We start from the raw sequence: 24213 nt of genomic DNA, 5'->3' as shown, positions 1-24213 counted from the left end.
ATTAGCATAATATAATAAGGAATATAAGATAATTGAACATATAAAAGACAATATTCAATATTACCTCATGCATCATCATAGCAACGTCTTTCCCTCCTGCATTTGTTAACATTTCCATGAAAGTAGTGAATATCATTGAACCCCCCATAGTAGCATCAGTAACACCCACGGGTACATTCTTAAAAAAACTTATAATAACATAAAAACAAGAAAACCTTGATCAAAAAACTTATAAGAAAATAGAATCGGTAACACCAAATATGTGTTGAGTGAGCATTGAAGATCTGTCCAACACTGTGAGGCAAGCTTATCAGAGTGTTCTGACAAGCATTTAACTAGTCACAAACAAACTTTTGAAGTATCATTTTAAAGTTATTTCCAAAAACAAATCGAACCTATAACTAAATCAACAACATAAAAAATACAAATACCAAAAGCAACATAAATACCTGGTCTACCATTTTGTATAGAATAATGTAATAGAAATCTATGAAGAAAAGTTTGTGGGCACTCGTTAGGATCATTACATAAATAAATGTTGAAATATATGACAACGTGTAAAACCATAAAATTATTCTAAAATATGTTGGTTTGAACTTCTATGCATGTAATACTAATTTCATTAACGAGTTCTTTGGATTATATTACAAAAGGTAATGCATTGTCTTAAATTGTTGTCGCATAATGCAAAGTAAACTCTGTAGAATATCTCCTTGCTTCCTATAAACATTACTTCACTATCTCATTGCAGCCACAATCAACTCCAAACCAGACCTTGCTTGCCTCAAAACCCCAGACCATACCTCAAGATAATTTGCTACCACATAAAAACCTTAGGGGTGATTCATTGCCACAAACAATCCCTTATAGGTGGTTTGCTGCGACAATTGATACCTCAATGATGATATGTTGTCATCAACAGTGCCTCAAAGGTATCCTTCTATCCCAGAATTGCTTCATAAAGATATTGCTACCACAGTGAAGCCTTAGATTTAATTTGTTGCTATAGATAATGCCTTAGAGATAGGCCAATGCCTCAGATAATGTCTCTAGAATGATTCGCTGCCCAGATAATTCCTTAAGATATTTTGTTGCCACAGTTAGTGTCTGTTCGATCATTTATATAACAACATTCAGAAGTTGGATTAAAGTGAGAGATTTTAGAAAATTAAATGAAAGTTTTTTGGTTGACTCTCTACAATTATGGATTCAAACCAATGAGGTTCCATATATGGTGCTCCAAAAATAAATAGTGTTCCTAACAAACAAGCATCATTTTGTATATATAATATTTAAATAAATTATCACCAGTTTATATTAAACTATGAAATCAACATTTGAAAAGAAATGCATATGAAGCATATTAAGCATGCATGGAAACTACTAGTCATAGCTTAAATAATTATTATGGTAAATGAAGCGATATGGTGTGTTTCCTTAGAAGAGCACCAATATGCAATAAAGAACCCTGAAATATGGTTGGAAAATGAAAAGACATAAAATAATGTAGAGCACTGGTGGCAGAGAGGGTATAAAAACTCAGAATTATGTTTAACCCTCCAATATAGTTAACCACACATGGAATAAGTGAATTCAAATGAATGACAATGCAGTGAATGCCCATCAGCTCTGGTTTCATCAATTCATGAGTAAATGTTGGTGTGGGATTAAACCAAATAATGTCAATTTCATGCCTCATACTTCTCAAAGACCCAAGCTACAAATATCATGGCTTGGTATTTTACCTATGCGCAGATTTATGCAGATTTGAAATGTTCAAAGGAGAATCAATGATATTTCCATAACACCCCTCTCGAACCTATTTCATGCTAACGAATTAGAGTCTAGTGCCAAACACATGATCACATATCTGTTATAGACATTTTTTTTCCTAACAGCATGAAGCATGAAATGTCAATAATCTGAGGGATCCAAAGTCCCTAAACATGTTGTTCCTACCCCTAGAGGAACAAGGTCAGCAAACCACAGCGCTGAAAATCAGTTCTCCACCTGAAAACACTCAAAAACAAGCTATTTTTGGATCATGTCAGCGGCTCCACTGAGCATCTGCGCTGAATGTCAACTGATCCACTCTGTACCTGCGCTAAATGTCAAAATCAATGAAGGCTACCTGTGCTGGGCGAGATTGGCCAAGTGGCACAGTCATTCTGCAAGGTGTCAAATGCCCAGGAAGCTTCCAAAATGACACTTGGATCAGGGAATTCGCCTTGTGATGAGTAAGAGGATCTAGATCTCCAATTGGAAGCAAGAGACTCCAAGTGGACTCAAGAACTGAAGATTAACTGAAGTAGGAGAGGACACTAGTCAGCTTCATGTCAGTCTCAAGTTGACTCATGCTTTCTCCAAAACTTCTATATATAGAGCTCTCTCATGAGGTCTATAGAGGCTGGAATTTTGTGCAAGTAAGGAAGTGATGTTGGTTTGAGTATAGAACTATTGGGTGATTTGCTTGAAGGAGGTGAAGAGGATATTTCTTTCTGCTGAGAGGTGTTGCTGGATTGGGCCTATTATGGTTGTAACACTCTCAGAACTTTACTTCTTCCATTAATAAAGTATTTGAGGTTCTTCTATATGCATGTGTCTCAATGGTGAATTGATGCTTGTATATTTGATTTATGCTAATCCCTGAATCGATTATGGATGTATGCTTCTTGTAGTTTCCTTTTCTTGTGCTTTTACGGGATCTTTGTGTAGCTGGGTCAGTGAAAGAGCAAGGAGCTTGGAGCAAGTAGCGAAGAGGGAAGATTGGATCAACCATTAGCGGAAGATAACGGTTAGTGGATCCCCTTTCTCTTCTCTCTCTCATCTCATAAAGACGTAATCTTGAATAGCTTTGCATTCAGTTGTTGCTGAGGTACTATCACCCTTAGAGTGGGATAGGGTCATTCCGTACTGGATACTTTTCCCAACAACAAGTTGGCGACTCCACTGGGGATCGTATCTTGTTGGTTTTTTGTGTTTTTGCTATTCATTTCATAAACAAAGGGAGTACCGAATCGAACTGTATTTGGATCTTTCAAATACAAAGTAGAGAGCAGCTACTCTAGCTCAGTTTCTGGGCAAGTTTATGATTTGAAGAGCTGATCCACAAGGACTCTAATAAGCTCTTAGTGATAGCTTTTCATCTTTATTTTCATCCCTTAGTGTGTCCTTGACTGATAGCTTCTGATTTGAGCAAAAACTGTGAATGTTTGAGCAATCTGTGACCCGGAAACCAAGAGAAACGAAAGTTTCGTTCTTCAGTGCAGGCTGTACAAAGGCTGTCTGCATTTCAGCGTAGTTCCCGAAGGGGCTACCTGCGCTGAAGGTCAAACAGACAATGTCCCACCTACGCTGGACCAGTCTTGCCTTGTGCTACTGGGGTTTCCTGCTGTTTCTTGCCCTGTTCTCACTCTTGTTTTGCTGCCTGTTACCAGTCAATGTGCCTATCTGAAACCAACTTTCCTTGTCACTATTCCGCCTCGGTTGTATAAAGAAACTGTGTTTGTTCTTTGTGTATTTCTTGTGCATTTACAGTTTCCCATAATGAAAAGTGAACTAGTCTTGCTGTGGCCTCTTAGATCTAGACCTGTGATAAAGTGTCATTTTGATCTTAAGAGTTAGTTTATTTGTTGTTCATAGCTGATTGAGCTTTTGCTTTCGTCATATGGTTTGAATTTATATATTTCTAGTGTTGAAACAAGTAAATCTTAAGGTGTCTTTTGATTTTGGACAAGCTTGTTTGCTTTCACTTGAAATTGAATTCGAAGTTATACAACAGCTTTCTTTTTGTATTGCACCAACATTAAGAAAGAGAAAATAAATACTTGCATTGTGCATGTGCATTATGACAGTTGGCATGTTGATTTAGGGAAAATGCATTAGTGTGTGCTCTATGATCTGTGTGAAAAGGTGTTATCTTTCTTTTCCCTCAGTAGTTAAGGTTTTCAAAGTTGAAAGATTGAAAAGCTTGCTTATCATCGTAGACTGCATTTAGGAGTGTTACTATACATCTCGTGGTGATCCATAAAGTAAAACTGCTAAACAAGATCAACCTTAAAATAAATTGAATTTACATAACAACGCATTGAAACATAACGCAAACACATAGAGGTCTAAGCTAGAGACGTGTTCCGGCGTCGTTAAACGTGATATCTTAGCATTGAGTGGTTGGGTGATTCCTCCACGGTGAAGCGATAAGTATCAATACGGACTTGTGCTCCCATGTACCGTCGCGTATATATTGGGAGACCCCTATAGGATCAAAGCCTTTATCCATAGGGAACCGTGTCGGCCGCCCTACTGATCGCAATGCAGTGAACACAGCATTCACGAAGATCGACCACTCGTACCGTAAAACGTATTCTGTGGTTTTACGAAAGATTTGGCACACCCTCTGCCTAGATCTCCAGAGCAGTTTCTTTTGGCCTTTTTCAAACTCTATAACTGAAAAAGTCCATCCGAACATTTGTCACTTCGGGCTCGTTAAAACATCAAAGGAGACTAGAGTCATCTTTAGCTTTTTCTCGACTCTTAAAAAGTGAAAAAGCAAGTTGTGTCTAAGCGTCGTTATAAAATTTATTTTAAACGGAACATATTCACCTCCTATTCCTGCGTTGATCTTTAGGTTGAGAACATGGAACGCCCCAACCAAGGAATTCCACGTGATGGAAATCCTAGTCCTTTCTCCTCTTGGGGAGAAGTTGGTGCGCCCCACATGGCCACATTGTCGCTTCCAGGACTGACAATTGGCCTGCCTATTTGGCTATTCTCAACTAATGTAGTTCAGAACACCATGGTTCCTAAACAGTCGAGTCAACAGTTAGATGAGTCTAGAGCTGCCCACCGGCCTTCTACTTCCTATAATTCTTCCTCCAATCCTTCATCTTCAAAAAGTAGGGCTGGCAAAATCCAAGCTCCCATGGAGAAGAAGGAAAAGAAGAAGAAAGAGAAGAAGAAGAAGGAGCCTAAGGCGACTGGGGGCAAGAAAAAGACATCTAACAAAAACCCACACATAGCACAGACCGGGCCTAAATCGCCATGTGTCATATGTAGAGGAGACCACTTCCATAGAGATTGTCCCTGTATTCCCCGGATACTAAGGGACTGGTCCCCTCGGTTGCACAATTCGAGAGCATCAACCCCTGATAGCCAGGTTGAGTGCTTACCGTCAACCAGCGAAAGTGAAGGTTCAAGACAAAAAGGGGGAGCAAGATCCCCCTGTAGACTGTGTGAAGGCGATCACGCCATCCACCGTTGTCCCTTCTTAGACGAAGCGAAGAGATTTTTGGAAGATCGTCCGGTTTCACCGTTGAGACTTCCTCCTGGATACAAAAAACTCGTGCCAAGTCCTTCGTTGGTTGAAAACACAGCTGGCCCACTCAAGTGGTCAGCTAAAGCGTCAATCATTGAAAATGAACCTATTGAATCCAGACCAGATGAAAGTCTAAAGGTCGATACGACAGTTGACCCGGTTTTTCCTTCAGAGGTTTCATCCTCAAATGACACCGTCACTGAAGATTCTTCTTCAAATGACACCCTCACTGAAGAGAATAAGGATGACACCATCCAGATTCTTTTCATCAACACAGATTCTGATGAGCATCAGGGCAATGTGCCCATTCCTTTATCGCAGGAAGGAACCTCGTCAGGATTGTATCCGGCCGTGTATTCGGTCCCACCACCCAGCAACCTGGTTGTGTCCTTTGATTGGAACCAACTAGGCAGACCCCGGTTGCCAGCCAGTATACCATTCAGAATCATAGTCCAAATTTATAGAATGGCGATGGCTGGGACTATCATTGATGAAGGGGCATCTATGAGTATCCTTTCCTCTGTTGCTTGGAAAGCACTGGGTTCCCCGGCGCTTTTGCCTGAGATAAGAAATCTCTCGGGCTTTGACAAAGGAACCAGTCGACCATTAGGGATCCTCCCTAATGTGCCTGTTACATTGAAAGGGAAGACCGTTCAAATGAATGTGATGGTCGTTCAAGGACCCTTGGATTATAACCTACTCCTTGGACGAGACTATGTATATTTCACGGGAGCTATAGTCTCCTCACTCTTTACAGTAATGTGTTTTCCACATGAAGGAAGGGTGGTCAAGCTCGTAGACCAACTTTCATTTCCAGGATCACGCATCGCAAATAGTCAAATACCAACCCTTAATGGTCTATTTACTCAAGAAATGTCTCCACCCCCAGTCCTCCTTCCCGATGAGTGCGAGTGATTTGGAAAGATGGGACTGGAACCCAGGGGGCATGCATCCTGGTCTGCTTCGGGCAGAGGAAACCCTAGGTATAAGGTAGAATTTCCGCGAACGAATATGACTAGTCCGTACCCCATTCGTGGTTGGAAGAGGGGTTGTTCTAGAATAGGATTCTTTTTTTAAGGTCACGTGTTTGACAAAGGTCATTCACCATTGTCTACTATGGGAGGCAGTGCCGAGGAAGTGTTTAGTTTGAAAGATTAACAGAACAATCTTTGGGTAACCAGAAAGAGGTAAGCCTCACCCTTTAAAACAAATGTTTTATCGGATAAGTAGGGGCAGCCTTGAAATTGTACTTTATACCTGGGGGCATGCAAACCATTTGGAGTGCAAGCTAAGAGCGGTTGTTTATCTGTTTTTGGGATTAGCCGTTTCCGAACTTGCATAAAGAAAGGATGAGTAGGAGCATAGCTTTGGTAAGGCGCAAGCTCTATAAAAAATGGGATCTTTCAGGAGACATTCTTATCTTATGACTGGTATATCAAGCAGTTTTAGCATAAAGTTCATGCTCGTTAAAAAATAAATGCAAGATTCGAGCAGTTTTACCGTGGAATTTATGCTCGTTAAAAAATAGAAAAGCGTGAGCAAGAGTTTCCCCCAGAGTTCAAGCTCATTAAAAAATGAACCTATTTCGGTAAATAACCATTGTGATCGTAAATTTATTAGCCATAAAAAGCCTTGGTCGTGTTTTCACCCACCACCTCCATTCCATTTGGCCGATCGTTCACTCCCATATGATTGTTTACCCATTTTGAGGAACAGCTGCGAAGAGTGATTTCACTTAGCCATCCTTGTGACACTGCCATGATTGGAAATTTCCAACCTGTACCTGGAATCTGCTGCTATCCCTGTTTATCACTCGTTCCTCAAAAGACGAGTCTTCTCTGAGCTCTTTTCAATTGACTCGTAAAATATGAAAAGTTTGTCGAGTTTTGGCCTTCCAGCTCGTTAAAAGGACCGGAAGAGCTATCCATCCTCTAGATTTTAATCTTTTTGGACCTGAGGGATTATTGCACAAAAAGATCGAGCGCTTGTTTTATTCAGCTCGTTAAAGTTATCGAAAATTCATCCCTTCTATATTGTTTTATACTTTTTCGGACTTCAGGGATTAGATGACGAAAAAGGAATTTTGGAGTTAACTTTTTGTACCTTTTCAGACTCTCTAAAAATGAAAAGGACCGAGTTGTCTTTGTCGCTAGACTCGTTAAAATGATTAAATAGCGACGAACTTGTCTTTAGACGAGAACGAGTTTCCCTATCACTAGGCTCGTTAAAACATAGCGATGGGCTTGCCCGAAGGCCAGGTTATAGAACAAGCATATGTTATCCTCCTCAAGCTTGACAAAAATAAAGAGGTACTGGTCAGAAATGACTGGGGAAAATTGGGAGAACCTCAAAGCTTTAATGGTAGCAAGTCGCTCTTGAACATGACACTTTGTCCTCTGTATCACATCGGGTTGGGTTGTTTCATTCACCGGTCTCATCACCATGGTCCTCGCCAAACCATCCGTATTTGGGGTAATGCTACCAATCCATCACATTAGTGTCGTTATATGTTCAAGAGATGTTGGTCAGAAAGAGTCGACCGTGTCCCATCCACTACCATACATTATCCTTCATCCACCCATGATCGCCACCCTGAATCATATCTCACATATTGTTTTCACCTCCACTAAAATCATTAGCTCCGTTCCGTGTCACTGATGTGGGATTCATTAAGGCCCTCCTTTGATGGATCGCTTCTTATTGACTTCAGCTCATTATCCAAGAAGTTGATCTAGGAACACCCCCCCAGTACTTTGAAGCTTGCATGCCTCAATGGCAAGTTTCTCACTTCCAGCGACAAGTATACATCAATGACCTTCGACCAGAAGATTTTGCGTGGTGTTCGATGCCAAGTCCTATATTCACACCACGTGAATTGTACTGTAGTACCTTGAGGGTCATTATCATTATCAGTGATTCCTCTCGCGCTTGTTAATGGTTTACATTGTTGACCGGTAATCAAGCGATGTCTTTCCATGTTCGACTTCAGCGCAATTCTCACATGGATCGACTTGTACTTAGAGTGAAGATCGAACGAGTTTGAAGACCCCGGATCTAGTTTCATCCATCCAGGCTGCAATATATATTTAGGAAATATAAAGACATTTGATATGTACATCATTGCAGCAGATGATCATCCTACTCAAAGGATCATAATTTCAGCAGAGAATTGTCAGTCTACCATCAGACGATCGTCTGTTGTATGTACCAAAATGAATTTATAAAGCTGAGCATGGGAATGCCCGCCTCAGCTAGATCATGAAAGCAGAATGAAAAATAATGCATTGTATTGTATTTTATTACAGGGCACCTCTCAGCGATTGAATGAACTTCGGATCCTCCTAATAAAGCATTTCACCCGATGAATGACCTCATTCTTTAGGGGGCAACTGTTATAGACATTTTTGTGCCTAACAGCATGAAGCATGAAATGTCAATAATCTGAGGGATCCAAAGTCCCTAAACATGTTGTTCCTACCCCTAGAGGAACAAGGTCAGCAAACCACAGCACTGAAAATTAGTTCTCCACCTGAAAACACTCAAAAACAAGCTATTTCTGGATCATGTCAGCTGCTCCACTGAGCATCTGCGCTAAATGTCAACTGCACCACTCTGTACCAGCGCTGAATGTCAAAATCAATGAAGGCTACCTGCGCTGGGCGAGATTGGACAAGTGGCACAGTCATTCTGCAAGGTGTCAAATGCCCAGGAAGCTTCCAAAATGACACTTGGATCATGGAATTCACCTTGTGATGAGTAAGAGGATATAGATCTCCAAGTGGAAGCAAGAGACTCCAAGTGGACTCAAGAACTGAAGATTAACTGAAGTAGGAAAGGACACTAGTCAGCTTCATGTCAGTCTCAAGCTGACTCATGCTTTCTCCAAAACTTCTATATATAGAGCTCTCTCATGAGGTCTATAGAGGCTGGAATTTTGTGCAAGTGAGGAAGTGTTGTTGGTTTGAGTATAGAACTATTGGGTGATTTTCTTGAAGGAGGTGAAGAGGAGATTTCTTTCTACTGGGAGGTGTTGCTGGATTGGGCCTATTATGGTTGTAACACTCTCAGAACTTCACTTCTTCCATTAATAAAGTATTTGAGGTTCTTATATATGCATGTGTCTCAATGGTGAATTGATGCTTGTATATTTTATTTATGCTAATCCCTGAATCGATTATGCATGTATGCTTCTTGTAGTTTCCTTTTCTTGTGCTTTTACAGGATCTTTGTGTAGCTGGGCCAGTGAAAGATCAAGGAGCTTGGAGCAAGTAGCGAAGAGGGAAGATTGGATCAACCATTAGCGGAAGATAACGGTTAGTGGATCCCCTTTCTCTTCTCTCTCTCATCTCATAAAGAAGTAATCTTGAATAGCTTTGCATTCAGTTGTTGCTGAGGTACTATCACCCTTAGAGTGGGATAGGGTCATTCCGTATTGGATACTTTTCCCAACAACAATATCCAAGCAAAAGATCATCCCAGTGCATCTCCTAGAATGGTGGATATCAAGTGACTCAAACTAATGAATAGAAGCCACGATTTGACTCCATGACTATTGAAGATTGGATAAATTCACTTTTTCGTGTTGCAGACATTAGTGGTTTGGAGCTGGAGGCGTGCAATACTGGGTGAAAACTTAACCTTCAATATCAATGATAGTATTTTATGTTTGATAAATAGACATAGATGTTTGTTTCTCACTGTTATATTTATTTTCTTCTGAATGGCTAGCGAGGATCTGGAGATGGAGCTATTAGATGAGGTGGTTAAATGTCTATCGGAAATAGTGAAAAAGCCAGACTTGCCCATGGCCGACTATCCAACAGGCTTGAATTTTAAGCTTGAAGATTTTGAAGAGACAGTCCTGTTGTAGCAACAACAAAGGGGGAAGTCTCAGATATTGGGGATAGTGGGGTTAGGTGGCGTAGGAAAGACAACTTTTTCAAAGCATTGAAAAATGATGAGATTTTAACCCTACTTTTCATGTGGCCCCATACCTTTTAAAATTGACAAATATATTTGGTGTAAACATGTTGAAACCTTTGCACTACTCTACTTGGAATGGCAAACAATATATATCAAGACTATTGCATACAAAACAACTAGTACCAAAATGATAATGTTGATGTCACTAAGTTATAAACATTGAAAATAGATACAAAGAAAAGACAAGCACCTAACTCAAACAATATTTCCATTCTATTGAAATATATGTCCCCCAAATCTAGACTAGATGACCTAAATTCACTACCCAGTGATAGATAGAGAAATAGGTACTTTGAGGCCAAATTTTTTAAGAAAAAACTAGATGATAACATGGGTAAAAGTATGCAGAACATTGTGAACCCATATGCTAGAAAAATGAGATAGGGAAACTTGTAGTAGAATTAGTGTTGGTAATCTTCGAGTATGAATTTCACTAATAAATTTAGCTCTGATTGTACTCAAATGTTTTATAAATATCCTCCATAATATTCCAAGGAATTTAATAAAAAGTTTTGAGATCAGAACTAGTTTCAGAAATCAATTTCAAGAGACAAAATCCAATAGTCCTAAGAATAAAAAAGATAGTCCAATTCCTTCCTTGTATTTGGGGATTAACACTATCTTCAGGTAGAAATAAGTTTACATTTTTCCAATTCCTAAGTGAAGTTTCAGATCCATGTTAGAAAATTTGTAAACTCAGATACATCTAACAAGTATGATGTTTGTACCAAAGAGCCTAGGTTCCTTCTACAACATTCATGGAAATGAGATGAGCCATCATCTCTTTCATGGCACATTAAATAAGGAAACTAACACAATCTCATGTAAATCAAGATCTAGAATGCACCTAGACATAGGAAACTAGAGGATGAATATATATCTTGACTTCACACAAATGGTCGATGTATGCATTATTGTAACTCTAAATATCCAACCTAAATTTAAATAGATTTGGCTAATGTATATGTTAATTTATAGAAATGTACTTCAAAGAAAACCGAAGTGCCTAGAGAGGGGCTGATGACATAAAATTGAAAACCCAAATCATGGTTACAATACTTAAATATAAAATGCTATGTTGTTTAGTTTGAACATATAGAGGAATGTACAAGCATATCTTGCATGAGAAGTGTGGGAATAGGTTTAAAGAGGGAAATATGGCATAATTTAAAAAAATTCTTTTCTCAGAAACCACTGCGTGTAGATTGTTACATCTTCGAAGCTCTCCTCCTTTCCATTGTCAAGAAAACTTCATAAACCATTTTTTCCATCCATACATAACCATCCTAAGAGACGACAATAATGATGGGAATAGACCTTCCATGTACTACCAACTTCAATTCTGCCCATTTTGTATTGAACTCATGGAAGACCAAGAGGCCACACAATTGGTGCAACCTAAATTTTTAAAATGGGTTTATGAGCAAACTACAGAAAAACCCACAACAGATTGAGAATGAGTAGTTATGTAAGTATAAAGGTCCCCAGAATACAAGGTTCCCATTGATAAACAAAATGAAACCTCAATACCCTTCGAGGGGAAAGAAAATTATAATTTGCTATAGTTGGAAATAAATCAAGTACTGTTGGAAACACGAGAAGGAACTTGTTGACTCAACAATAAGGTAAGATGAACAAAACACATCCAAAAACAACCAACTCCATCGAAACCTTTTGAGAGGACGCGGGATTCTGGGGGGTGCTACTTTGGAGGAGGATCAGCCTCGTGACATTTTTCTAGCATTTCCCTGAAACATATCATGACCTCATCATACTTATTAGGTGGATCAAAGCCGTGGAATTTCTCTAACATTTACCTGAAAATCCTCATGATCTGTTTATACCTATTGAGCGTAAAATGGTGTTAGGTCCCTATAATACTAGTGATTACCCCATTAATATTGTAGTTATACCCCCTATTTATATTTTTGTGCCCCTATTACCCCCATATTGTTATTTTTGTGCCCCATAGAATCCCTCTATTTTTATTCTTATGGCTTTATATTATTATTGTTAGGTCGGCTGGATTATATTGTGACTCCTTAGGCTCCTATATATAGAAAGGAGGTTTTGTCATTTGTATCATCCAAGAATTATTCATTTATTTAATGTAAAGGAGGTTGATCCCTCGAAGAGGCTGAATTCTAAGGTGTGGATCTCTCTTTTCTATCTTTTTGTAAGCTGGTTTCATAACATTTGGTATCAGAGCTTTGGATTCTAGGGTTTCGCTGCTCCAAACAGGTCATCGTGGCATTTTCACTATAACGTTTTTCTGTAACGTTTCCGAAGTCGCAAAAAAAACCCATTTGAGAAGAAATTGCGTTGAACCTTGGGTCCAAAGTTCAGAGCTTTTCGCGTAATATTTTCGGAGATATGATCTCAGGAAGTTGGTCTTTTTGCAGACTCCTGAATTACACTCAAAACAGGTGACCTGGGGAAAATCGTCATAACTTTCTTTCTGAGCATCGGATTGAAATTTCGCAAGAAGGTATAGAAATAGGATGGACTTTAGTTTTCGTTTATATATTTTTTAGAGTCAAAGAGTGAAACAATGACACGTGGCACTTCATACAAATTTTCTCTACGGAACTAGTCCATAATCAGGTTATTGCGGGAGATTGTGCATAACTCTTTCTTAGAGAGTCCAATTTGGTTCAGAATAGTGGCATTAGAAAGAGGACACAGAAGGCTACTGCAAGTCACAATTGCAGAACTGGATGATTCGAAATTACAGAGATACATCAGATTCAATATCAAGCTTCTATAAAGTAAAAAAAGGTGTGTAGTTTTTATTTTTTTTATTTTTGCATAAGCTTGGTTTGAAGGAATTCAAAGGGCCTAGTAAAGCATTATTATCGGTAACTGATGCCCCGAGGAAAGAAAATGCAAACATCTAGTAAGGAACCTGAAAGCTCTAGCATGACTCATGAAGAAGAGGAAGAAATGCTACATGATATATCAAAATTACAAGAACAAGTGCAACAAATGTCACGCTCACAAAAGCTAATAGATGCTAAGATAAATGGCATGGAATCTAAGATAAAGGGCATGGAAGCTAAGATGGAGGATTCGATGGCAAATTTGAAGATAGACATGGAAGAATTGAAGAAGTTGCTACAAGAAAGGGTCACTAATGGTGAAAAGGTAGTAAAGGAAACTCATGATGAGAACAAAAGAAATGTTAATCATGATTCCATAGACTCTAATGTTGGATCGAAGACTCACCATGTTCCAAAAATCGATATGAGGAATTTTGATGGCAAGGATCCCGCCACATGGATATTACAGATGGAGCAATTCTTCGATCTCAATAATGTGCAAAACACACAAAAGGTACGTATGGCAACTTTATATTTGGAACCAAATCAGTTTGTATGGTATCAATGGCTTTGTTCTCGTAAACAATTTATCACTTGGGCAATTTTTACGGAAGAATTGATAGCACATTATGAGGATACAAAAAGCAACACTTTTTTTAGCCAATTGATAAGTCTCAAACAAAAGGGTTCAATAATGGAGCACATTGAGGAGTTCCAAAAATTGAACATAAGGGTAAAAGATATTCCAGAGGAGCATAGGATTGATGTGTTCATAGGGTCTTTAAAGGATAATATCCAACATGATGTGCGCCTTTGGGAACCTGATTCATTAGAGAAGGCATTCAGGTTAGCAAGAAAAATGGAAAGCAAAATTATGGCAACAAGGAAGCATACCATTCACAACTATAAAGACGGAAGTGTTGTTGCCCATAGTCTTCCACAACCTACAAGGTTGACACCACAACAATTGGAAGAAAAAAGAGCAAAAGGGCTTTGTTACAATTGTGATAGCAAATACACAAAAGGTCATAAGTGTGCTGAGAAGAAATTATTCTACATAGATTGTGAAGAGGAAGAAGAAAAGGAGCAAGAAAGGTCAAAAGAAGAGGATATATTCCAGGAACAAAGCCTAGATGAAGAACAAATAAATCCGACCATATCTTGTAATGCATTGGCGGGAATTACCACTCCTCAAACCATCAAGATAGAAGGACAAATCAAGAAGAAAAAGGTAATAGTGTTGATTGATTCAGGAAGCACCCACAATTTTATTCATTGTAGGGTAGCAAAAGAATTGAATTGCTTCCTATATCCAGCACCAGAGTGTCAAGTGATGATTGCAAATGGAGGAACAATAAATTGTTCTGGAAAGTGCCATAATATCAAGCTATCCATGGGAGAATATGTATTGACTAGCCCAATGCTTTCCATTCCAATGGGAGGTGCTGATGTTGTACTAGGAGTCCAATGGCTACAATCCTTGGGTACAATAGCTTTTAATTTTCAAGAACTTTTCATGAAATTTTCTGTGGAAGGAAAGGAAGTTGAATTAAGGGGTATTGCAGGGAAACCAGGAAAGATAATCAGCTCTAATGGCATGACAAAGCTTCTAAAAAAGGAGCAAAGAGGTGTAATTGCACAATTATGTTCGCTAGATGTTTCCACATTGGAATCATCTATTTCTCCAGATCTCCAAAAAGTCCTGGACAATCATTCCAAGGTATTTGAGACTCCCAAAGGTCTCCCACCTATGCGTGATCATGATCATGCTATTCATCTGATTCCAGGAAGTGTTCCTCCAAACATCAGGCCGTACAGATATCCATATGTCCAAAAAAGTGAAATTGAACGTATGGTTGCAGAAATGCTAGAGGCTGGTATAATTCAACCGAGTCAAAGTTCTTTCTCAGCTCCAGTAGTATTGGTGCACAAGAAGGATGGATCATGGCGCATGTGTCCAGATTATAGGGAGCTCAACAAGCTCACTATTAAAGATAAGTTCCCCATTCCTGTTATTGATGAATTACTGGATGAATTGCATGGATCAATTTACTTCACCAAGTTGGATCTTCGTTCGGGATATCATCAAATCAGAATGAAGATTGAAGACATTCCGAAAACGGCATTTAGAACTCATGAGGGTCATTATGAATTTTTGGTCATGCCTTTTGGCCTTACCAATGCACCTTCAACATTTCAAGGTTTGATGAATTCAATTTTCAAACCATTCCTTAGAAAATTTGTGTTAGTATTTTTTGATGATATACTAATCTACAGCAAGTCTTGGAAGGATCATGTTGAACATGTTGACAGGGTGTTACAACTATTGGAGGAGAAACAATTATATGCAAAAAGATCCAAATGTTTCTTTGGAGTCCAGGAGGTGGAATATTTGGGTCATATTGTATCTCATGAAGGAGTTAAGGTAGACCCTAGCAAAATTAAAGCCATTAAGGAATGGAAAATCCCCACATCCATAAAGCATCTGCGAGGATTTCTTGGGTTGACAGGGTATTATCGCAAGTTTGTTAAGAATTATGGGAGAATAGCAGCACCTCTAACAACATTATTGAAGAAAGATTCATTTTCATGGACTTCGGAAGCAACAAAGGCCTTTGAACATCTTAAAGAGGCAATGTGCCAAGCACTGGTCTTAGCTACACCGGACTTCACAAAAACCTTTATTGTGGAATGTGATGCTTCAGGAAATGGAATTGGTGTTGTTCTAATGCAAGATGAAAGACCCATTGCTTTTGAAAGTCGTCCAATCAAGGGAAATTTTTTAAGAAAGCTATTTATGAGAAGGAAATGTTGGCAATACTCCATGCACTTAAGAAATGGCGACCCTACCTAATGGGAAGACACTTCAAGGTAAAAACGGATCATGATAGCCTTAAATACTTTTTAGAACAAAGATTATCCTCTGAAGAGCAACAAAAGTGGGTCACAAAGATGTTGGGTTATGACTTTGAAATCATCTACAAAAAAGGGAAGCAAAATGTGGTGGCAGATGCACTCTCAAGAAAGGATGAGGATGTGGAAGCATTGTTGTGTGCCATTTCTATTATCCAACCAGATTGGATAAACGAAGCAAGGGAGGAATGGAAGAATGACGAAGAAGTGTGGGCACTTATTCAAAAGCTACAACAAGATTCCAGTACTTCTGATACATTTAGCTGGAAAAATGATTCGTTATGGTACAAAGATCGCTTATACCTCTGTAAGAATTCCCAGCTAAAACAAAAGATTCTTATGGAATTGCACACTTCTCCCTTAGGAGGGCACTCAGGATTTTTAAAAACTTACCACAGGGTTAAGAAGGAATTTTTTTGGGATGGCCTTAAATCAGATATTCAAAAGTTTGTGGCGGAATGTTTGGTTTGCCAGCAAAATAAAGTTGAAACAATTAAGACACCAGGTCTATTACAACCTTTATCCATTCCAAGCCAATGTTGGGAGGAGGTTTCAATGGATTTTATCACAGGTTTACCCAAGTCTGAGGGAAAGAGTGTCATCATGGTGGTAGTTGACAGACTTACCAAGTATGCACACTTTTGTGCATTATCACATCCATTTAAAGCCAGTACAGTTTCTACTGCATTTATGGAAACAGTTCAAAAGCTACATGGAAACCCAAAGATTATTGTAAGTGACAGAGATCCCATTTTCACTGGAAATTTTTGGACATAATTATTTTCTTGTCTTGGTACTCAGTTAGCTCATAGCTCATCTTATCATCCTCAATCTGATGGGCAAACTGAGATAGTAAACAAATGTTTGGAAGGATATCTTCGTTGCTTTGTATCTGATAAACAGACACAATGGGTCAAATGGTTGCCTCTGGCTGAATGGTGGTATAACACTTCCTTCCATACAGCAACAAAAATGACCCCATTTATGGCACTTTATGGGTATCAACCACCATCCATCACATCATATTTAAGAGAAAATTCTAAGGTTCAGGCAGTGGAACATCACATCGAACATCAACAACAAGTCCTCCAACTCTTAAAGGATAACCTCGTGTTGGCACAAAATAGAATGAAACAACAGGCAGATCAACATCGCAGTGAAAGAAGTTTGATGTAGGTGATTGGGTATTCCTACGGCTACAACCATATAAGCAAATGTCCCTAAAGCAAGCTAAGAAGGATAATAAATTATCACCAAAGTATTATGGTCCGTACAAGGTGTTGGAAAAGATTGGTACTATGGCATACAAATTGGAGCTTCCTGCAGCTTCTCGATTGCACCCAGTTTTCCATGTTTCATGTTTAAAGAAGGTTATAGGTGACAAGCTCCCAATTCAAACAATATTGCCAGAACTTGACGAGGAAGGAAAAATTATATTGGAACCGGAAGCAATCACAGAAACAAGAACTCGACAGCTACGAAATCGATCAATTTCAGAGTATCTTATCAAGTGGAAGAACTTATCCACTGAAGATTCCACATGGGAGGATGAGAATTTTATGCAGAAGTATCCAGAACTGCTCAAGCGTTGAGGACAACACTTTTTTGAAGGAGAGGGGCATGTTGGGTCCCTATAATACTAGTGATTACCACATTACTATTGTAGTTATACCCCCTATTTATATTGTTGTGCCCCTATTACCCCCATATTGTTATTTCTGTTCCCCATAGAATCCCTCTATTGTTATTCTTGTGGCTTTATATTATTATTGTTAGGTCGCCTGGATTATATTGTGACTCCTTAGGCTCCTATATATAGAAAGGAGGTTTTGTCATTTGTATCATCCAAGAATTATTCATTTATGTAATGTAAAGGAGGTTGCCCCCTCGAAGAGGCTGAATTCTAAGGCGTGGATCTCTCTTTTCTATCTTTTTGTGAGCTGGTTTCATAACAAATGGGCCATCATTAAATGATTAAATTCAATGTACTCAGTGTCATCTCAACCTCGTAGATGGTTTTCAGCATATCGAACCAAGCTTCCATGTCCAGCCTAACAATGAGTGCTCAAAACTATGTTTTACGTAACGAGATTCCATATAACACCAGGTTATTTAATAAATTGACAAATAGAAAAAACATTATGCCCTAATAAACATTATTTCCGTAAATTTACACTCAAATTCACGACGAAAGGGTTAAATGTCTCTCAAAAATAGTGAAAAATCTAGAGTTTCTCGTGGCCGACTATCCAACAGGCTTGAATTTTAAGCTTCAAGATTTTGAAGAGATAGTCTTGTTGCATCAACATCAAAGGGGGAAATCTCAAATATTGGGGATAGTGGTGTTAGGTGGCGTAGGAAAGACAACTTTTGCAAAACATTTCTTCAATATGAAGAAATCAGATTATCACAGATCCTACTTTTTATTTGAAGTTAGAGATAGTGCAGCTAAAAACTCTTTAAATTCGTGGCAAAGAATACTTCTTAAGGCCAACACCTTTGCAAGGGAAATACATCAAATTGAATGGAAAATACCTATGGAAAATAAACCCTTTGTTGTCTTCCTTGAAACTTCTAGCTCAACTTCGAGTTCCTTTGAAAAATAACAGTGAAAGCCCCAACATATAAAAACTAATACAATTTAGCGCCAAAAAGATTTTCGGCCACTACACCAAAAACGTTTCGGTGGTTTCAGCAGTCTTGTTTGGATTTTAAGATGGCCTAGCCCTCTGTTTCCTGCTATTTCCCACGTATTTCTCCCACTTTCCATAAGAATGAGGGTCTTAATATCTATCTCCCGCCACCCACGAATAAATGAGTATGTACTCTGCAGCCGTTGGGCCTCGTGCCCTTAATGCCCATCACAAAAACCCTAGTCTCGTGGCTTTAAAAGATCAATAACTTAACACAAGCGCATTCTTGGCAACAAGACTACAATTTCATAACCAAAAACAAAAGTCTAAAAAGGAGGAATTATTCCTCTAAGTTTGGCCCAGTCCCTCTAAGCTATTATAACAAGCCCCTCTTTCTTAGGCTAGAGAACCCTTTTAAAAATACATTACAAGGATAGTATTCCATCCAGTTCACAGATGAAGGATGTTAACTAATATCCCTAGCGTAGTTCGACAAACAAACACATACTTGGTAGTGGGCACCAAGAAACTGGTAGACCCAACCGCAATTTGGTATGACTCCGAAGACCCACACCATAACCAACGAGGGCTGCACATTCAAGTAGAAAACAAGATGAGTATGTGACGAAAAAACAAGAGAAAAGCTAGAAAACTCACAAACTATTTAAGTTTAACACCTAAAACGAATATGCACTTACCTTAAGAGACTATCCAAGCTGGAAACCCTTTTTGAAAATAGAGACTGTGTATTAGTGCACACGTGTTATACCACTGAAAAGAACCAATTTTGAAGGCAACCAGAAGTGGGAAACTTGATGAAAGGAAAACTGTGGCGAGGTAAAGCAGCGGGTAGAGAACCATAACATAGAAAGACAGAAGTGAACCATTTGAGGACTCGACAGACTAACACTCCCAGCTCGACAACCCTAGGAGGTCACCTCAAGACACACAATGTACCAAGATCTAACACCACAACTGTTGCATTTGGAAGAGGCATCTACACCATAGAATCGATCCATATTCCCATGGAATGATTCCATCTGGAGGCTCCTTGGCAGTCGAACCATGCATAACCCTAGGCATATGACAACGAGGGTACCAACTGGAGGCTCCTTGGCATTCGAACCATGCATAACCCAGGGCTCTTAATACTTAGTATATTTTAATTTAAATCTTTTATGTTAAATTTATTAATAACAAACATATATTAACTTAATTTGATTTCTTATAGGTTTAAGAATGTTAAATTCCATAAGAATTTTAAAATGTTATGTTATTTTACATAGGTTAAGGTTCTGTTTGAAGTTGCTTTTTTTAATTGACTTATTATTGATCTACTTGTTGTACTATAGGTAGTGTATCTATTTTATTGTATGTAATCATTGTACTATAGGTAGTGTCTAGTAATTTTTTAAGGAGCATTCATCAAAACAAAGAAATCTAATGAACCATAATAAATATCATATTTATTGAAGGGATTTTATCATCATTATTTACCAAAATGTAATTTGAGTGACTAATAAAATTCTACTATTACAAATAGATAAAAAAAAAAATCATTCTACATTCATAAACACTTCAAGGTGGAATGTGCTATTCTTTGGTAATTACACCGTATTATCTTGACATCTTTACTATGTAATGACTATCAATCCTTCACTCTTTATTTGATTATTGTGATTTATTGTAATTGTTTTGCATGTAGGTAAATTATTTAAATAGAAATGGCTCCAAAAAGGAAGGGTCAAACAACTAATTTTTTTTATGTATATTTTAAAACATCAAAGACTTATAATGTTAAAGGTATTCCATATATACCTCATTTGAATGATTATGCTAATGAAGATATGAATGAAGAGTATTTTGTTAATATAGAAATTCTTGGCAATAAAAAGGGAGGAAGCAATGGTGGATCTAGTAGTTCGTGGAGCAAGCCCTTCTCAAAACGTGAATTCTGAGAAGAGTGGATGATAAAACATCCTTGGGTGTATAGTATCAATGTTGAATATCAAAACACTCATATGAAGTGTAAAATTTGTGAGAAATACAAGGCTCAAGGTCCATGGGGTATTGGAGATGGATTTAATACGATTCAATATGATGTTGTGAGAACTCATGCAAAATCCATTATTCATGAAACATCAACTCAGAAAAATTTGTATGACACTGAAAGGTTTGAAAATCTCATTAAAGAACACATAGTGGCTATAAGTGAGGCTAATAAGGAAATGGTCAGAACTACCATTTAGTTAGCATATTTTATTGCAAAAAAAGATATTTCAATTTTTACTTCTGAAGATCTTTGTCATATTCAAATGCATCTACAGATGCCTAATATGCCTTCTCGAGTGGAGTATTCTTCCTGCATAAATAGAAAATAAGCTACTAAATTCACTCACTCTATATCAAATTGTCTTGAAGAGGTGCAATCTAGAAAAGTGTTAGAGAATCCCCTTTTCTCTATAATGTTAGATGAAAGTATAGACAATGGTTTGGAACAACACCTTGTTGTGTATTCTACATATCTAGATTTAAAAGTTTTGGGCCCTCCAGTCACACAATTTATGAAAATGATTAATGTTCCTAGTGGAAAAGGAAAGACTATATATGATACTACCGTTAATTTAAAGGAAACAAGGTAGTTGGAAAATGAGAAACTAATAGCGGTTTCGACTCATGGTGCTTCATCTATGGTTGGATGTGAAAATGGATTTGTCACACTACTAAAGAATGATTTAGAAAATTTGATTGGCACTCATTGCATTTCACATATTAAAGCACTTGTAGCATCATATGCTTTGAAAAAGATACATGAGTATTTGTATGTTGAGACAATAACAAACAAGGTATACTCATGGGCTGGAAATTTAGCAAAGAGAAATAATAAGCTCATTTCCTTATTAAAGATAATGGAATTAGAATCCTTGCAAGTTCTTCAAATCCATGGGATTCTATGGCTCTGTATTTTGGTAAAGCCCAAACTAGTGAGATAGTTATCGATCCTAGTATACCAAGCACGGGGTGCTTTCTTGAGTCCATACAACACTCGCTTGAGTCTGCACACATGCGAATCTCTATTGAAGGTCTCAAACCCCTTCGATTGCTCAATATACAGCTCCTCCTCAATAACTCCATTGAGGAATGTTATCTTCACATCAATTTGGTGGATCTTCCACCTCATCTATGCTAACAGTGCTAGAATTGACTTGATGGATGAGTACCTTGTTACTGGAGCAAAGGCCTCCTCATAATCAATTCCCTCCACCTGAGAGAACCCCTTGGCCACAAATTAGGCCTTTTGTTTCTCTATGCTCCCATCTTCTGCATGCGTTATCTTATAAAGCCATCTCGAACCAACCACTGATGTGTTTGTTGGTCTTTGGAGCAATTCCAAAACACTGCTTCTGACAATGGAAAGATATTCCTCTACCATAGCATCAACCCATATTGGTTATTGCACTGCTTCCTTGAATGAAGATCTTTATGTCTCAACTAGCTCACTCATCAAAGCCATGTACCCAATGTACTGATCCTATGACCTCCTTTGCTTGCACTGTGATGTGGGTGCTCCCACATTCTCTCGAGAATCCTGCAATAATTTGTTAGCTTCCCTGGTCTACTTCCTTCCTTCTCTGGATGTCTCCACTCTCTTCTCCTTTGCTTGTGGCTACTCCACAACTTCCTGAGGTTCTTCCTCTGGAGCCAAAAGCTCCTGATCAGGCTACAATTGAAGCTCCCTCTCAGGAGAACACCTCATTGCCTTCTCCTCATCAAACTTCACATCTCTTGTGACCATTTTCATCTTGAGAGATGGAGAGTACACACGATAGTTGTGAGTTTTGTCTGTGTACCTGTTGAAGGCTAAAAATTCTCTGCCTCAACATTATAAGGAAGACCACCTAGCCGGGAACTTAAAGCAGCTCATTTTCCATTGAGGCCACTTTGATGATTTCGCCTAAACCATTCCCAATGTCTCGCAAAGAGTCTTCATCCCAATACTCCAGAAGGAGAGAATAAAGGCGCAACCACACCGGGGCCCAGATCAGATCTTCTTTTTCTGGGTTAAAGCGCTTGATCCATCCTCTTAGGTATAGCCCTGCTGCGTTGAAGAAATATGGTCCTCCATCCTAGTTAGTCATAAGATCATGTTGGTCACAACCTCCGTAGCTTAAATAAACAAATGGTAATACTCTTCATCTTCTAAGTTATGCAATAAACAAGTGAAATGTAGCAAGACATGAAGAGGAAACACATGGAATGACTTTCAGTTCTTGCAACCATGCATATCATTGAAGACAGAATGATTCAACAATGATAAGAAATATTTTAAGCTACACTAAGAGATGTATTTCAAAAGATGTGCTTTGTTTTCCATACCTAGCGTCCAAAGGGTTATGCATTAGATGGATTCTTCATGCGGTACTGATATTCTCTCATACCTTCAGTTTCTCAGTCTTCTTATTTTTCTCCTTAGTTCCTTGAGAGTCATCTATCATGTCATCATTCTTCATGGCCCCTGAGGGACATAATTGTGTAGTTTCAGTGGGCAATGACTGTTGCGGGATGAGGCCCTGGGGGGACACATTTACATAGTTTTAGGATTCAATCCACTATTATGGGATGAGGCCCTAGGAGGACACATCTACTCAGTTTCAGGATGTAAGGTAGGCTGGGTGGTGCCTTGAATTATACGAACTTGGATAATGTGTCATCTTTCTTCCACATGAAGAAGATCCAACACTTCCATGAGAAGTCATCAATAAAAATGAAAAAAAATTTGTATATGGCAGTGGAGGTTGTCGAGAAAGGTCCATAAACATGATAGTGGATCCTTACTAGGACTACATGTGGTTTGTTGTCCCGATCATGGAATGTGGATTTTATGTACTTCTGCAACGTACATCCTTTGCATACTGTTGGGTTGTGTTATATTCTTTCCACGAATAGCCCACATAGTTAACCGGGGGGTTAGAGGGAGGGAGGAGCCCGCCTTCGTTGCATCGATTGTGTAGCGGGGGGATCACAGGGGGTTTAAGGTGTACCTGTAACCCCACTTTATGGGGTCTGGGGCAGCGCCCTGGAAAATTTTGGTTTTGGACCCTATGTTAGGATGGGTGGACCCACCTATGGTTTTGTGCATGATTTTCGCACATGTTTTTGGACGTGATGGTTTTCGGTCCATGGTATTGGATGCTTAGGCATGTATAAATATGTATTATAACATTGAAAGGAACATAATGAAAAAATCAAGCTGGTAGTCCCCATTTCAAGATCCAGGGGAAAATCTCTGTGTATATGTGTTTTATGTGTTATGCTCCCACATTGTTTATTTTCTGTGTTTTACAATTCGTATGCATGTAATTTTTATACGGGATTAAAACCTACACATACATCATACTACTTAAGTGCGCCTTTAGGGAGGCTAGTGGTTATTTTTTGTATAATATTCAAGGTGTCATGATGCAAATGGCCAAGTATTTTGTGCCAAAGTTCATCGACATCGCGACCTGCACTTTCTCCGCCTTAGTGCTTAACGCAACATAGTCTTCCA

Source organism: Pinus tabuliformis, chromosome 9 (genome assembly GCF_031772625.1).
Source record: "Pinus tabuliformis cultivar Carrire ecotype Pingquan chromosome 9, CPIR1, whole genome shotgun sequence".
NCBI classification, from domain to species: Eukaryota; Viridiplantae; Streptophyta; class Pinopsida; order Pinales; family Pinaceae; genus Pinus; species Pinus tabuliformis.
The sequence above is the reverse complement of the archived record's forward strand: the minus strand, read 5'-3'. Positions refer to the sequence as shown.